Source organism: Thermobia domestica, chromosome 3 (genome assembly GCF_964235325.1).
Source record: "Thermobia domestica chromosome 3, izTheDome1.hap1.1, whole genome shotgun sequence".
NCBI lineage: Eukaryota > Metazoa > Arthropoda > Insecta > Zygentoma > Lepismatidae > Thermobia > Thermobia domestica.
This window is the reverse complement of record NC_137456.1, coordinates 68,207,839-68,225,783: the sequence shown is the minus strand read 5'-3', so window position 1 is coordinate 68,225,783 and position 17,945 is coordinate 68,207,839. Positions and strand designations below refer to the sequence as shown.

Below are 17,945 nucleotides of genomic sequence, written 5' to 3'. Positions count from 1 at the left end.
CACGTCTCAAATAGCCTCGCGACTGAAAGGAACACTAAACTCAAAATCAAAATCAAATTTAGTCAATCAAGACCTTCCTGCTGTCTAGTGGTTAGCGCCTTGGCTTTTAGGGGGCACATGATCACGGGTTCGATTCTCGATGACAGCACGAAAATTTAACTTCACAATCATTCACTTTCATTGATCATCCGTTTTTTTTTTTTTTTAGCCTAAAGGCCATATCTGTGGGACGTTAAACAAAAGAAAAGTCATTTTCAATAAAACAATCGAATCAGATTTACAGTGGCAACTCACGATTTAAGTTAGCCTGAGAGAATGAATCCTTTCTTTAAAAGCTAACTCGATTTCACATGTTTCTTTTGAATTTAGTTTAGACTTCATTCTGAAAAGAAAAAAAAAAAAATCAAAGAAGAAAAAAATCATGTCCTGAGGGAAATGATTTCATGCCACCAGATAATATATTCGTCTCTTTATAATCTTTTTCTTTTTCTTTTTGCAATTCAAATTCAAACTAACTAAAAAGAAAAGAAAATATTGAACAAATATATTCAAACAAATTCAATACTGTTCTTGTTGCCTGCTTTAAGTTATAAAGTGCTAAATGTATCGTGACTCAATATAAGAACAGACAAAAAGGCTGAAGCATATAACATTTAAGTTCCTGAGAAATTACACGTATTGTCTTCTACGTATAATTGTGAGCACGTAAAGTATAAAAAATGATTGGTTAATAAGTTTCTTTTTATTATTTTCTTTTTATTTTCTCGTTGAAAAAAAATATAGTTGTGACATACCCCTATTCTTACTTTTTTTTTTATTATTCGTGATTCTTTGTCGAGGTTGCAAGGAAAATTATCTCAGAGGTGAAAGTGCGAGGGATATACACATACAAACACACACACACACACACACACACACACACACACACACACACTGCATAGAGATGGCTTAGTTCCTAAAAGTGAAAGGCACTTGTTGGTTATTGACAGACACGGCTCCAGACGAGGAGGTCGTACAAACAGCAGTCTCTGAAGGTGTGCGTGTGTGTGTGTGCAATCTCGTTCGTACGAGCGCCTTAAAAAGCATCATCACCCTCATCATAATAGTTATAAGATAGGATACGTTGTCTATCAATACAAATAAGGTATGTAATTTTACAGAATCTTTTCTTCTGTTGTCGTGAGCGTCCTTTCCAACAAAGATTAAATTGGTATTTATGAAAAAGTTCAACCTCCCCATTTAGCATTGAAGTAGTACATAAAAACCTGGATCTACAGTTTATCACAGAATCTGCACCATGAATAAGCTGCGAATTCTGGTATGGTTCTGTAATCTAGTTTTCAAAAAGTGAGATTGTGTGATGGGAAGAGTCTCTTCTGTGCGAGATGATCTTGTCTAGGGGCTGTGCACCCGTTGACTATAAATATAAATAAAACAATAAATCAAGTAAGCCATAGGTACTTTTATCGAGTGTTGCTCGCGAGACCAGAAATGAGGTTTTCTGATCTCGTTTTTGTAAATTTTGTATAGAAGTCATATCTCGTCTAGATTCTCTAGGAATTATTTCTCGTCTGGATTCTCTAGGAATTATTTCTCGTCTCGATTCTTTAGGAATTATTTCTCGTCTCGATTCTCTAGGAATTATTTTTCGTCTGGATTCTCTAGGAATTATTTCTCGTCTGGATTCTCTAGGAATTATTTCTCGTCTCGATTCTCTAGGAATTATTTTCTTGTCTCGATTCTCTAGGAATTATTTCTCGTCTCGATTCTCTAGGAATTATTTCTTATCTCGATTCTCTAGGAATTATTTTTCGTCTCAATTCTCTAGGAATTACTTCTCATCTCGATTCTCTATGAATTATTTCTCGTCTCGATTCTCTAGGAATTATTTTCTTGTCTCGATTCTCTAGGAATTATTTCTCGTCTCGATTCTCTAGGAATTATTTCTTGTCTCGATTCTCTAGGAATTATTTCTCATCTCGATTCTCTAGGAATTATTTCTCATCTCGATTCTCTAGGAATTATTTTCTTGTCTCGATTCTCTAGGAATTATTTCTCGTCTCGATTCTCTAAGAATTATTTCTTGTCTCGATTCTCTAGGAATTATTTCTCATCTCGATTCTCTAGGAATTATTTTCTTGTCTCGATTCTCTAGGAATTATTTCTCGTCTTGATTCTCTAGGAATTATTTCTTATCTCGATTCTCAAGGAGTTATTCCTCGTCTAAATTCTAGAAAAACATTTCCCATCGTCTTCAAATTTTTCTCGTCTCGTTCCCATAATCTACATATATACAAAATTTAAGCCCTGATTTTTCTTTTAATTTTATCAAGAAGTTATCAGAATCCCTCCGCGTTGCGAGAGGTCTACGAAGAAAGTGATAATGGAAGTGTATTGTGTAATGACTTGCGTATCTTTAAACGTTGATAAATGCTCTTCATGATGTTCGTACAACATTTTATCAATGTAGAGCTTTTTTTTTTTTTTTTTTTTTTACTAGGAATCATGTAATACTAATACTAAAATAGTGTTTGGGGGTAAGACTGACTTCATTCAACTATAGTGTTTTGCCCAAGGCTCGAAAAATTTCTAATCTTTTCTCGAATTTGAAAACGTATTTCTCGTCTCGTCTCAAATTTGGAAACATGTTTCAGGTCTCGTCTCAAATTTGAAAACGTATTTCTTGTATCGTCTCAAGTTTGGAAACGTATATCACCTAAGAATAATTCTTCTTGTAGAACTTTAGCGTAATCGTCTGCATAAACCCAATCTTGTTCGATTTTCTGCCGGAACTTAATTCTTACTCAATCTCCCGCCAAAACTCAATCTTGGTCGATTTACTGATTTCCTACTAGTTAGCATTAAATCATAAAATATCTCACACTAGGAATTTACATCGAGTTTCTAACTAATGGGATGATTAACAATATGTATTTCTGAGCGTGGTTCTACGTTTTATCCCCAGCGGGGGTTTAATACCACGTTAAACTGCAAATCTACATTCTGTGCGAGATTGGTGCTTAAAAGAAAACGTGCAGATTTCAATAACAGGCCTTAAATGTTATTCCTTATTATTCGTAGTAGGTCTTTTCAACAAATTAGCCATTTAAATAACGACCTAGTGATCCTTGTGCATAATTTCCTAGCATTTGTGTTATTTTACATTCAAATATGAATATACCGAAGTTAATGGTATTATTACAATTGATATAGCATGTTCGTGCATAGCTAGTGCCTCTTCGTGGCCAAATAGTTAACAAGAATGCTTTCTATAGACATGTACCAGGATTAGATCTCTAGAGGGAGTACTTGCTCTGACAAAAGACCAAATAATTGTTTGGAGTCCACTTTAATTTTTTAGAAAAAGGTATGGGACATAAACACATAACCAATAGTTCTCTTGAGGTCGAATGTGATATATAAAAACATCATCTGATAGAGAGGACGGATGTTGTTTACAAGCTTCATTTACATAAAATGTGTCAAGTAAATCATTCAGTATCCGTAAACAGGCATAGATTTGAATGGCTTTGGAGGTGTTATTTTCTATTTTACGTTTCCGAAGAAAGGTTGAGCATTCGTCTCTAAAGGGTTAAGCATTAGTATATCTGTCTCGTATTGCTTCGGTGATGAAAAAGGGTCACAACATTCCTATCAATTCCTAGTGACCTCACTTAAAATGCTTACTGGCACTATCTTTTTAAAAAACTGAAGAAAACACATTTCAAACAATGCTGTGACATATTGACTAGATATCAGGGATTATATTTCTGGGCTTTTAATGTCTATGGCCATGTTAGACTGTCACGTATAAGAGATGACGTCTCTCGCCGATTACACTACCTGGAGAGTTGGGGAAGAGAACGGGAAAAGAAGGAACGAGGTTGGGACCATTATGTTGGTACCATCCCGGCAATTGCCTAGCTTGATTGAGGAATCATCTCACTCAGGACGGCTGGCCTGAAAAGCTTTTTCAATTTTTGGACGAGTATCCTCACCGGAGACTAAACGTGGGATCGATCGCACACCAGAGGTGAGAGTCTTAGCGACTACGCTATGCGGGGTCACATCATGTTGACTAAGATAGTATATTTGTTAGTTCTTTATTTGTAGTTTAACGTCCCTTTTTAGAACCGAAACTATATGAGGCGTGGATGTAGAGATTAAAGTGAGACACAAACTAAATACTTGTTCCTAACAGGAATTGAATACAGGTCTCCTGCGCACCAAACAGTAGGCATTGACCATTTAGCCATGAGATATTAGGATGTTCGTTTCTAGTGCCGTAACAAATCTACCCAGGGCCCCGGTGCTAGAAGTTATTTGTGGGCTCCCAATCAGAGAGTTGTTTTGAAAATGATGTAACAATTGAAGTTTGACCTTGAATTGATTTACATATATGGTTTCCCAGTTGGTCCTGAGGGCCTTCTCTCCTCGAGACCCCTTGCTGCAGTAATAATTAGTCCTTTCCAGTGGCGGATTTAGAAAGTAAAAATTGGGAGGGGGCAGCCAGAACCCAGAGATATGTCATGAGTTTACTATAAACTTTCAAAAATATATAAATAATAGCGTAAATTATTTTTGTCACATAAATCTGGTGGGGTTTAGGTCCCCCGGCACTGGGCTAGATCCGCCACTGGTCATCTCCTTCTGGGAGTCATGAATGGGTAACACAACAGGCCTGTATCCAGGGGGGTCTAGGGGGGCTGGGCCATCTAAAATTTTCACGGTAGGCTTGCAAATGAACCATAATATGGTCATGAACTAACTATAATATGGTTGGATCGGGCCCTCCCTTCATTTTTGGGCTGGCTATGGGCCTGTAACACAAAATAAATCAGCCTATTAGATCTTTCGACAAAGACGTATTAGATAATATAAAGTTTTAATTTAATTATTATCTCAATGATATATTGATGATCGGTCTCGCCCTCGTTTCAGGGACTCTTTTGCTATTCTGGGGGGTGGGGGAAGCGCGGTGGCTCAGTGGTAGAGCGTTCACCTCCGGTGCTTGGGGTCTCTGGTTCGATCCCAGCTTGCGCCGTTTGGACTTTGTGGTGGACAAACACCGTGCTCGTGGGTTTTCTCGGGGTTCTCCCGTTTCCTCCCACTTTCTTCATTCCACCATTTCATTCATTTCTTATTATCACCGTCTCCTTTAGCCTAACCGGCATAACCGTGAGACGTTAAACTTAAAGATTTCATTTCATTTCATTTCATTTTCTTTTGCTATTCTGCATTCTATCTGCTAGATATTGTGCATTATACAATGCTAACTCTTTTTAAACGTTTTAGACTAATATTTAAATGATTTTTACCTGTTGAAATTTACTGGCATTGTAGCAATGAAAGAGTAAAAACGAGATTAACACAAGCTTGTTGCTAATCTGAAAATTTAAATGTACAAATTTTACGTAGCCCAATGAAAAACTGTAATTTTAAGTATTCAATGAAACGTAATTTGAACTTCAAACAGCGGGAGTTGCACCGCTTGTACTGTCGATTGCTACGGCTTTACTCGTTTTAGAAGTAGCTGATCTGGGGTTCGATCCCCGGTATGTCTAGTTTCAAACCGTTGCGTGGCTTTTGCTTAATGATTTTTTATTCGTGGTTTTTATCTACTATCTCCTTTAGCCTACGCGCTATAAGCGTGGGACCTAAAACTCAAAGATTACATTTCACTTCTATATAATTTTAATTCATGTGAAATTTGTGCACATTCCGAGCCAGATCTAACAAAATTATACCCCAGAATTGCCCATAACAATGCACAACTGTGATCAAAATTTATTGCTTTGAAATTTGTCAAATTCTGGCACTGTCAAGTTACTCGATGGTTAATTTCATAATATTTAATATTATGATTTTCTGAATGTGTTACTAACGAAGAAGTAAGAATATTACTACTTTGGGTAACTATTCGCAATTTGTTGTCGGAAAACTGTTAAATAATAATAATAATAATAATAATAATAATAATAATAATAATAATAATAATAATAATAATAATAATAATAATAATAATAATAATAATAATAATAATAATAACCAGTTGTAAAACTACGGTAGACTTTCAAACTATGTGAATTCAATACTCAAACTTGTGGTAGTACTTCTGTACAACTATAGCTACAGGTTACAAATAAAGTGATAAGATCAAAAATTCAACCTTTTCTTCGGACTCTGAAACCATATCAAAAGGCCATTACTGACTATCTCTTACTATTTTTGCTCTATGGAGATTAATATTAAAACCGGAAGTGCTAATTGATGTATCACTTCCGGTTGCAATAAAAATAATAAAATGTGAGTTGAAACATATTGTTGGTACTGAATTTATATCAAGAAACAGCTTGTCGCTAACTATTTCCATTTTATCCATTATACGATCAGAGTTGTAACCGAAAAATCGTAGATTTTCACCACGGTTTCAACAGATAGATAAAAATGGACCAAACTCCTTCCCGAGACGCTGAATTGATTGCAAAAACCGATTCTCGATATATCTTACCGTTCTCAATATGTCTTACCTATGGATATAGATATTGAAACCTCAAGCACTCATATATTGTAACTAGGGATGAGCAAAGTCGGTTTTTATAAAAACCGGAAACTGGTATCTAGAAAAACCGAAACCCAAAATACCGACATTACGGTTTTCCCCCAAAACCGGTTCGGTTTTCACTGAAACTGGTTTCAGGGAAAACTTTTGGAAAACACAAAACTATTTCTTTGGAATCAGATTCGGCTTCCGGAGAACAACGAAACACTATTCTGGTCAGAAATAGAAAAAAATTTAAAAAAAAAAACCGGAACCGGTTTTAAAGAAAACCGAAACCGGATCAGGTGAAAAACCGAACCGTTTTAAGAGAAACCGATAACCGGTTTCGGTGAACAACCGGTTTTTGGAGAAAACCGAAAAAAAAACAGTTTTTGTGCCCACCACTAATTGTAACCACTTCAGATTTCTGTAGAGTGTTGTAGGTCGTGTTGATATGTTCTCTTGGGACGCTGAACCTATTACAAAAACCGTTATTTGTTAACCGTTATTTACGTATCCAACATAGTTAGCCTAACTAATTAACTCAATGGTTATGGAACCCAAAGGTGCAATGTCGCGTTTTCAGAAGCTCTCCATTGACTTCTGTCCTTAGTCAATTGATCCAGTTTCTACTTTGTATTCTTAGTTCTGTGAGATTCTTAATATTATCCTCCTATCTGTACCTAGGTCTTCCTAATGGTCATTAACTGATTGGATTTCCAGTTAAAACTTTGAAAGCGTTCCTACTTTCTTCCATTTCTGGCTACACGACCTGTCGACCTGAGCCTCCTAGACTTGATGACTCGAACAATGTATTAACTGTTACGAGAAAGATTTTAGAAATTATAAAGCATTATTTTACTATTGTTGTTTGAATCTGATAAGAGTGGTGAGTCCTTTTTCACATAGTCCTATCAACATTTTAACTGTTTTGATAGGAAAAGTAAAGGATCTGCAAATATAAGGCTTCTGATTACCACTTAGAATTACTTTTGTCATATAAAGAATAATTTTAGTTTAAGATCATAAGAAAACATATTGATCAAAATATGTCATATCTATACTCAGAGTTAGTGGTGCGCTCTTGTAATTCAGATGGGAAACACGGTGACTTAGCGATAGAGAGTTCACTTCTCGAGTATGAGGTCCCTGGTTTTATCTCAGCTCGTGCCAAGTGAGCTTTGTGGTGGACAAACACAATGATCATGCGTTTTCTCGGGGTTCTCCCGTTTCCTCCCACTTTCTTCATTCCACCATTTCATTCATTTCTCATCATCACCGACTCCTTTAGCTTACAAGACTTAAGCGTGGGACGTAAGACCGAAATAGGGACTATTTCATTTTTTTTTTTTTTATTTTTGTAACCCAGATCTCTTCCGGAGAGGTGGACCAAAAACATGGTGGGAAACGGAGCATTAGTCCTGCATGGTGGTCCGTGCATCCGTCAATTTCACTTCCTTCAAGCTCCAGTCAATACATTAATAGTGAATCCTGCCTTTCATAATCTCGTGTTGTATAAGAATGCAAAAAACAAGTAACTCTCATTCAACTCAGATCTTTACGTTCTGAAATACATTTATAATAATCTAAATACTGAGTTATAACAAAATACTTATTCACAACACGTAGATCTATACAAATGCATACTCTCTTTTTAAGTAGCGAAGTAACAAACCATAGTGTATATAATAAAGTAATAGGTAGTAATATACGTGTATATTATGGTACATGGAACATATGCGGGTGGCAGGGGAATCAACTTGTGACACTCAACCTAAAAAACTTGATATACTGGTAGGTGACATACCTTAGTTCTGTGCAATGTTGTTGCTAGAGTTGCATCACAGCTATGAGATTATGTAATGAAATCGTGTCATGTTATACAACGCGACATCTTAAAAGAAAGAAAAAAAGATACTTATGTTTCATGTTATTTCAGGATACCGGCATGTCTCAAATGGTGAGCAAATAATGCTACAGTTTGTTCACTTTTCTTTTGCTTCTATTTTTAACAAATACAATTAATTTTGCTCAAAGACATAAGTTAATGACTTAATTTAAATATCAAAAAGGGAATGGGATGGGAGAAAAAAACTACAGAAGCAAGCTTCTGTCTATGCTTGACATTATAATATAATACCGGTACTGTATCATCAAGCAATATTTTTTCAATATTTGTATGAACTACCGGTACCGTTCATATTAATGGTAAAAGTGCCCACGCTTGGATAAATTTACATTTTTTGTTTTCTTTATTTAATACAAGTTTAAATGTTTAAAAACACATTATTTTAAACCATTAGTAATATTTATAAACAAATTTTTTATTGACAAAACTAAGTTTTGTCAATAAAAAATCTGTTTATAAATATTACTAATGATCTAAAATAATTTATTTTTAATCGTTTAAACTTATATTTCATAAAGAGAAAAATAAAACGAAAAAATCATGTAAGTTGTTAATATTTTTCCCCTTGAACTGTGATCTACCTTTATTTGTAAATTTTGTTTCAAAAGATCATTAATTTTGAAGACAATGAGCGACCGGAAAATTGTTGAATGATTTGAATAATATTTAAACAGTATTTTTTGTGGGTTTAATACATAAGAATTTGAACTATTACATTTGGGAAGAGGCTAATTTTATATTAGGTAAAATTATCGCAAAAAAAGTGTATTTTTTCAGTGAAATCTCAGTCAGATCTCATATCAGTGAAAATTATCCAGAATGTAAGGAATTAACTTTTACTAAATTAAGTTTCTTTTAATTCATTTTGAGAATTCGTGATATTGTAAATATCTAATGCAAATATGTGTATATTTGCAAAACAAATAATTTTCGTTACGTTAAGTATTATGGTATTAAAATTGTTTTATAAGTTACACAAAATATTTGAAACGAGGTACAATAACTTCGTTTTATTTTTGTGGATATACTGTCATCTGTTGAGTATTGTTGAATGTAAGATAATTTGTAAGACTATTAGTACCGTTGTTCGATTGCCAGCACAGACATGGAATTTTCGGTGTGAGTTTAGAATCTGGAAGGAATCGGGGCGTTATTTAAGTGAAGTGAGATATAGAAAAAAAAATACGATGAAGATTTGAAACCTTTGCGCTGACCACACACCTTACTAAATTAAGGTGACCAGAACTTTTACTTTCAGAAACGGGACGCATACGAATCGGCGACGGAGGGCGGTGGAGGGGGAATTCCACATTGCATTTTGGGACTTAGTAGTGTTTTCAGTTTACAAAATACACAAGTAAAAATGATAACACAGCGTTTCCAACTTAAGTACAACCCAGCAATACTTTTAACTACTTGAACACTAGGAATTCCCACTCAATTCCCACTTGAACCAGAGAACACTCAATTCTCATTTGAACATTCAGAAGCTCTAGGCACGGCTAAAACTTCCCAATGAGTGTCGGTACGGAAGAGCGTAGAATTTGCATTGATCATTTACATTTTGAATAATAATTTACGGGACACCTGGGTCATTTTTGCTTAAGAACGGGACATTTAGGCGTCCCGTTTGATAATAAAAAAACGGGACAAAGGTTGGAAACAAGGGACTGTCCCGGCTAAAACGGGACGTCTGGTCACCTTGTACTAAATGCCACGTTGCATTCCATAACCCTTATTTTATTATATGTATTTATTTTTAATGAACAACTTTTCAAGGAGCAAATAAGAGCTAATTCAAGGAGTACATACTTGGTGTTCAATGGAGCACAGTTCAGTGGAGCTGATCAGAGTTCCCAACCTCAGAGAACAAAATTATCAATTTCCTTAAATTTATTTTAAATTTGTCTTAAATTTATTTTAGATTTATTTTATTTTAAATTTATTTTATTTTTTTAAAAAATTATTTTATTTTAAATTTGTCTTTAAATTTATCGTATATTAAAAAAATATCGTATATTTGTTATGCACGTGATAATTGGCGAAAAAAGTATAATACTACCAACAATAGTAATAATACCCTTTTCTAGTAATCTTATCTAGTGATAACTTATCTAGAAATCTTATCTAGTGAAAACTTATCTAGAAATCTTATCTAGTGAAAACTTATCTAGAAATCTTATCTAGTGGAAACTTATCTAGAAATCTTATCTAGTGAAAATTTATCTAGTAATCTTATCTAGTGAAAACTTATCTAGTAATTTTATTTAGTGAAAAGTATGTAGAAATGTTATCTAGTGAAAACTTATCTAGAAATCTTATCTAGTGAAAACTTATCTAGAAATCTTTAGTTTCGAACTCCAAATCGGTGTCACTGTCCTCATCATTTTTTAAATCCTTATTAATAGAGAGCGGATTTTAAGGTGCAGTACCTTTTATAAAAGTGTAGTTATTTCAAAATATGTATTTCCGGGCATAAAACGAACTGAAATGAAGGCATTTAGTTGCATCTTTTTCGTGAATGTCGCACCTTTTTTTGCTAAATTAATAAAATTTCCCCTTTTTAAACTTCTTTCAGCCTTCAGCACTTTTATTGTCCCTTTTTTCATTTTTTTTTTAAATTTGGACAAAACAATATGTTTTATTTTCAATCTCGTTTGCACATAACATTCAATAAATTTAGACACTTGCTAAGGACAAATTTGAACTGAATTTGCGAATCAATCCGGACGTAGAAACCTTTGCAATGTCAAACTAAACTTCCTGTCCATGTGCTTATGCACCACTGGTTTCCATTGATGTAGAGCAATGATTAAGGATCACCTGAGCTCCAAGCGACAGAAATTAACATTCGAAACCATATAAATGTTGTGTATAGTCAAGTATAACTAGTTTCTGAAAACCCAGTACAATTTTATTCCAAGAATGTTGAATGTTGTACAAGTTTATGAGAATAAATAAAACAATTTTGCAATTTATGTCAAATGTTTAAAGCCAAGTTTTTAACAATATTTGCTGGTGTAATGAATAAAGAATGTCCCCAAAGAATGTATATTATAGAACTTAATAAAGATATCCTATTAGCACCTTTTTTCCTGCACCTTTTTGAATGATTTTTCATCACCTTTTATTCCCTTTTTCCTGCCACATTTTTGCACCTTAAAATCCGATCCCTATTTATTAATACTACTATAAACAACTATATTTCACCCCCTCGTAAACATAATGGATGCAGAACTTTCATTTGCCAGTTCTCAAATCGTTAATGATTTATTTTAGCAAGAATTAAGGAATTTGTTTTGTTTGACGAAAGGTCCTATAGCTAATAGGATACTATCTATTTAAGTTAAAATACCTTATATTGAATTTCATATTTTATAAAGAAAATTGAGAAGAAGAGATCCTGAGAAGAATATTCGGACCCAAGAGGAACGAAAATGGGGAATGGCGGAAGCTTCATAACGAGGAACTACAGAGTTTATACGGTTTACCCAACATTGTTAGGGTCGTGAAGTCTAGGAGGCTTAGGTGGGCAGGTCATGTAGCTAGAATGGAAGAAAGTAGAAACGCTTTCAAAGTCTTGACTGGTAGACCCATAGGAAAACGACCATTAGGAAGACCTAGGCGCAGATGGGAGGATAATATTAAGATGGATCTCGCAGAGATTGGAATACAAAGTAGAAACTGGATGCAGTTAGCTAAGGATAGAAGGCAGTGGAGAGCTTTTGTGAACGCGGCACTGAACCTCCGGGTTCCATAGGCCATAGAGTTAGTTAGTTAGTTAGTTAGTTATAAAGAAAATTGAGAAGAGCAACGCAATCTTAGGTACTAACCCTTTGTACTTTTAAACAACGAAAGTGTAAGAAGAGATTTGATTCCTTACTCATGAACATCTTAAAATTCTGTTTGGAATGTTGTGTAATCAGATTATTTAATAACAAATTTGCAAAACAAATAAATAGAAAGGGTAATATTAGTCATTGTAATGAATAATGAGGCTTGTTTTGTAGAAGTTACATTGAAACTGGGGATTAATGAACAACTTAATTTTTAATTCCACACATGCTTTGAAATGTATGTTATTGCTTTTAGAAAATAAAAGACAGTAAATACTACAAGCATATGTATACGACATTTTAAAGAAATACGCAACTGCAATATTAATTGCTTTAAATTGCAATTAAAACGCAATTCCTGTAGCTTTCTTAACTCCACGCGAAGACAAATAACTAATAAGTATTCACTCAACGGCAAATATTATATGGTATTATGTTTTCTATGAACCAGTAATACATACAAAAACTTTACATTTCTAAATGAAACTATATACATTAAGAAGTCACTTCAGAAAAGTAAAGGCGGCAACTGTCCCCTATTTCCCCCCTAATCGCCGCCCCTGCTGCATCTTGAAAAGTATTTATGCATAGTGCTATGCACCATAAGAAGCAAACATAAAGCTGCAGATTTCCCTATTCTATCAGACTCTTTGATAACTGAAAACTTGTAGAAGTCAAAGAAGGATTATTATTATAAATTGTCAAGAAGACATTGGAAAGAAAGAAAGAAAAAAAATACACGTTTATTGTAATTCACATTGACCTAAATTTGAATAGATGACATCTGAAGGTGAAAAGAGTTGAAAGGTTAGAGAGATTATTGTTAAGATGAACGGAGGTCAACTACTTTGGTCAGGAAAATACACAGATAATTCGATATATATCAAATACATTAATGTTGAATTTCATATACAGATGCTTATCAAAATAATGTAGTTTCGCAATATGTCAGATGTTTGAGGTAATAATATTGAAAATACGTGTGCAGTGTCTGCCTGTTGTTAATGGTGTGTTAGATGATCATCTGTGTACGTCAGGCTGGGTAGAACGGAGGCAGGCAGTCGGAGGTGATACAAAATAGATTTCTCTGAGTTTCAAAGATGGCAAATTGTAAATACATAGCTAGTTGGTGCAAGTATAGGAGATAGTGGATAATACAGAACTCACGGCAAAACACAGTCAATGAAGTGGACGGAAAGAGAAACTTTAGAAAGAGGATTGCCGAACTTTGAAGGGCATTATCAACAAAAACCGTAGAACGAATGCAGAATGTAATAGGACCCTGGAAAAGAATACTGCAACAAAGTCCCACATCTGAACTTTACAGAATCTGAACATCCGCGTTTGGGTTGCAATTTCCAAAAACACTAATCACCACAGCACGGTTTAAAGCAGTGACGGGCAAACTTTTTTATGAAAGGGTCAAAGAAAAAAGAAAAAAAAAAACTTTAGGTAGTCGAATATAAATTGTTAGACACAACAATAATGCATTTTACAAAATTCTTGTAAGCTAAGTCCTACTAACGATTAGTTTATTTTAATCTGGTTCGACCCGGAATACTCTAATTTGCAGGATTGAAGCTAAATGCTCATCCACCACTCTGTTTATAATATATCTCTTTCGAAGTAATCTTATTTTTCTTTTTCAATCAAAAGATCCAATATTTTTCAATTAAAAAAATTTTTTGTACACCTTATATCTGGAGAACTACATATAATATAACCAAACCCAAATTATTACTTAACTCTGTATGATGTGCTTATTCAGTATAATACGAAAACTCGATTTAGGGGTGTTCAAAAATTGTGTCTCTCTTAATTAAAAAAAATAATTATTATTGGCCATGATCGCAATTAGGGATGCGCACGAGACGAGTCGAGACAGGATTTTCCTGACAAAATTCGAATCGAGACACGGCTCTTCCAATAGAGAAATATATATTTTTCGAGTCGAGACATCACTTTTACAGGACATTTTCGAGACGAGACAGCCACAAATCTTGTCTCGTGCGCATCCCTAATCGCAATCTTTTGATGTATTTTCTTTTTTGTCGTATCGGACTACAACCATTGGTATCGTCATTGATATCGGACGGAAACCATTTTTTACATTCACGAAAACATTAGTTTTTCAATGAATTTTCTCGAAAACAACACATGATGCAGAGATATGATGGGGACATATACAGGAATACACCGTCTATACTGACCTAATATTTGTTATGGTCCAGTCAGTGGCGTAGTAGCTGCCCCCGCAACCCCCGCAGTGCGGGGGGCCCCGACGTATAGGGGGCCCCGAAGTCTTGCGATGAATAAAGATTTAAAGAAGTAGAACTTCAACCTTACTTCTATCGGCTTTACAACTAGGGCCCCTTCTCTATACAATGCGGGGAGCCCTGCAAAAGTGTGCTACGCCACTGGGTCCAGTATATTCTTATCTTAAATTTACGAAAGGAGGAGAGTAAGTACACTCATGCCCAAAATAATTGTCGCATATCTATAACTGTCTTCTTGTAAGAATATAGTTTGATAATGATTTTGCAGGGTACTTTTAATACTGATACTATGTGTATAATCGGAAAATGTATATTTGTGGTAAATTTCACAGGAAAAAAATTATAAATACGAAAATTAGAATGAGTAAAACAAAATGTAGAATGAGTAAACAAAACTAAATGGACAAGAAAGTTTTATTTTCGTTTTTTTATTCTTATTTAATGCTCTTTTGACATGAAGTTTGCCACATACATGTCTTTGCCGATTATACACATACTAGCATTATAAGAAATACCGAGCGAATTCGTTATCAAATTATATTCCTACAACAACATTTATAGACATGCGACAATAATTTTGGACATGAGTGTACATAGTGGTGGGTACACACTATATTTTTGAACATATACTTAACGAAAATTCGAGCATTTATGGGGATGTCAGGGTGACTGACATGATGATTTACATGCAATGATATCATTACGTTCAGCTCAATGAGATATATAGATTGGTATGTCTGGATATTTTTATTTTCAATAAATGCTAATATTATTGTAGAATTTAGCATTACTCATATTTATGATGAATTAAGGCACAGTAAGACCTTGGAGGTCCAGTATTTATTTTTTAAAAAATGGGATTTATTGCATGTTGAACATTACGCAAAATACTATCAACATCAGCTCAATAGGAAGACGATGGCTCACCTCTGGTGCATGACTTCCTGTTCGATCCAAGCTGCCACCAATGTTTCTTTCAGACAAGGATGTTATAAAATAGAGGATCTGCCCATATGTATTTTCATCCTATAAAATCAATGAAGCCAAAAAACAACCGAGCATCGAGCATCGACGAGCAACGACCGTCTGATTGGCTACTCTCGTTTCTGTTATCGTCTGATTGGCTACTTTCGTTTCCGCCATGATTGTTGGCTCAATACATTGCCCAGTGGCGTAACTAAAGGTTTGGGAGCCTCAACGCAGACAGCGTGGAGTGAGGCCCCTTCTGCACGTCCAACTTCACGATTTGGGGGCCCCTGATGGCTTCAGGTCCCTCCGCATGCGGGGTCTGCGGGGCCCTTATTTACGCCCCTGACATTGCGATCTTATTGGGCGGAGTGGGCAGAGTAGGGGTGGCGAAACTTTGATGTATGGCTTCAAGATTTTGTTGTAAGGGCAGATCCTCTATTTTATAACATCTTTCCTTTCAGACATGTTTTTTTTTTTTTTTTTGGTGGGTACTGCCCCCAGAGTTCTGAGAGTGACCCCACTGAGAAGACCAAAATACTAAGTCTATAATATAATATAAATACAATAATATAGTGTGAAAATAATGTGACTCTCCGAATACTAAGTGTACCCCCCCGAACATTTTTTTCTGAAAGAAACGCTGGCTCTCACTTAGTAGGCTTTGTGGCGATCGAGCACCGTGAGCGTGGATTTTCTCGGAGTTGTCCCGTTCGCTCTCGCTTTCATCATTCTCATTATTATTCATCTCATCATCACCGCCTTCATTAGCATCGGTACATAATCATGTGACGTTAGACTAGGGTGACCAACCGTCCCGTAAAAACGGGATTGTCCCGTTTTTTCACTACCATTCTCGGTGTCCCGAAAAATTATCCCGGGACGCCAAAATGTCCCGTATTTACTTACATTGGGTACCAAAAACCTTTCGAATCGCTAAAATTTCCTAATTTATATGATTATTTTCTAAGCTATGTGATTATATTTGAATATGTCTAATTACTGAGCAACGTCATTACGACGTTTGCGGCATTGGATGTGGTGATTCCATTGATTTCCCTCTTAGGCCTCCCCACTCCGCAGACGACAGTGCAAAGGGCTAAAGGTCTTATGAAGAACAATGTAACCTGTTTTTACTCTCTGTTTCGGGCGTGGAAGATTGAAGCGCTGTCATCAGTACAGTACAGTGTTTCCGAATTTGACTAAGATGTAACGCACTATGAAAGGAGAATATAGGTACGGAACTATAAAAGTGAAAGAAAAAAGAAAACTAGTTGTAAGTGAAATAATGTTTAAAAGTAAGAAAATGCAAAAAAAAAAAAAAAAAAAAAAGTTGGAATCCGATGCTACGAGTAATTATAAATCCTGTCGGTGACAGATATGAGCGCTCATATACTTTTAGTAATGTTTTCAAATATTTCATTTTTTGTTAGCTGCTGATAGTTAATTACACTTAGACCATCTATTGTACCTGAATTAGCAAAACTAATACGTATTGAAACCTATGCCAAAGAGAGGGCGTAACCCTCTAATGGCTGGGGTTAGTCTGTTTGATACGAAGTCAAGTATGATTATATAAACAAAAATAGATGATTAAAGAAATTTCCTAAACCTAATCCCTTACCTTTACAAAAAAAAAAAAAAAAAAAAAAAAAAAGCTGATAGTTACTTGTTGTCTAATTAATTCCACAACCTTTTCAATAGGTCTTAAAACAAATAAGTAAATTTACCCTTTTCGTGAGAGATACAGAAAGAGAGAGAGAGAGAACGGAGAGGCTAAAAAAATATATTTAGAGGAGCAACCTATCCAGAAATAAAAGGTGTCCCTTTTTTTGTAGTTGACGATTTGGTCACCCTCCGTTAGACTAAAAACAAGTTGTACACTCTCCTTTCTTAAAATACTGTGAATCTAACGAAAACGTGCTGGTTACATCCCTGCTTACCCCTAAAAGTATGTTCCTTACTAGCCCTCCCCGCTGGTCTAGTGGTTAGTGCGTGTGCCTTTGGGGCACGTGGATCTGGATTCGATTCCCGATGGGAAAGCACAAAAAATTTAATTCCAAAATAATTTGCTTTCATTAATTATCCGTCTCCTATAGCATAAAGGGCATAAACTCGGAATGTTAAACTATAGTGCTGACAAAATGTCTTGATCCGTGGCAAAAACGCAAACTAAAGCTCACACCCTCGACACACCCACGCGTTGAGCCAATAAGGGTTCAGCTGTTGTTAAACGAGAGCGGATGATGGAAGGGAGTGGAATTCCTTCAGCCGATAGCAGCGCTTGGAACTGAAGACCAGGTGTCAAGTCAATGTAGTATATCTATAGTAGGAATTTTATTCTGTTAACAGCTGCTAGCTTTTTCAACACAACAATAATGACTTATGAATTGGTTTGGTTTTGTTACGTTCAGTTA

The 17,945-nt window shown here is 35.2% G+C and overlaps 1 protein-coding gene across 1 annotated transcript in view; it reads left to right on the top strand.

Moving 5' to 3' along the window:
• Positions 1–956: 956 nt before the first annotated feature.
• LOC145680472 (uncharacterized) overlaps positions 957–17,945 on the top strand; it is a 53,284-nt gene continuing 36,295 nt past the window's right edge. The window contains exon 1 of the mRNA XM_081751039.1: positions 957–1,144. The gene's annotated coding sequence lies outside the window, so the exon portion shown is untranslated. The remainder of the gene's footprint in view (positions 1,145–17,945) is intronic.